This window comes from Penaeus monodon, chromosome 24 (assembly GCF_015228065.2).
Source record: "Penaeus monodon isolate SGIC_2016 chromosome 24, NSTDA_Pmon_1, whole genome shotgun sequence".
NCBI classification, from domain to species: Eukaryota; Metazoa; Arthropoda; class Malacostraca; order Decapoda; family Penaeidae; genus Penaeus; species Penaeus monodon.
Window position 1 is genome coordinate 14007636 of NC_051409.1, and position 388 is coordinate 14008023.

Sequence of the window (388 nt, forward strand, 5' to 3'; positions counted from 1 at the left end):
TTCAATAAAATATTCTTTAAATAACATTTTCTCAAAACCTTAAACCCTTTATTTATGTCATTTTACTTAGAAACTGTTAACAACAAAGATAATTTAAATCTCCTTAGAAAAAGGAAATTAAAATAAGGAATCATATATATAGATATCAGACTTTTTTTTCTTTAAAACTTAAATATGAAGAAAAGAGGTCTATTTTATATCTTTCTTTTTGAAAACTCATCAACTTTACTTAAATGAAAAATCTTATGACAAACTTGCACATATGATTTCTAACTTATTATTTTTCTAATAATTCAGCTGTCCTTAGGAAACTTACATAAACTTTTGTAAAAACAATTATCAAGTCAATCTCCGATTTGTATTCTCTTGCATACACACAAAATGGCCT

General features: G+C 23.7%; 1 protein-coding gene across 1 annotated transcript in view; it reads right to left on the bottom strand.

Moving 5' to 3' along the window:
• LOC119588605 (HEAT repeat-containing protein 1-like) overlaps positions 1-388 on the bottom strand; it is a gene marked incomplete in the record, with an annotated part of 28625 nt that overhangs the window by 18757 nt on the left and 9480 nt on the right.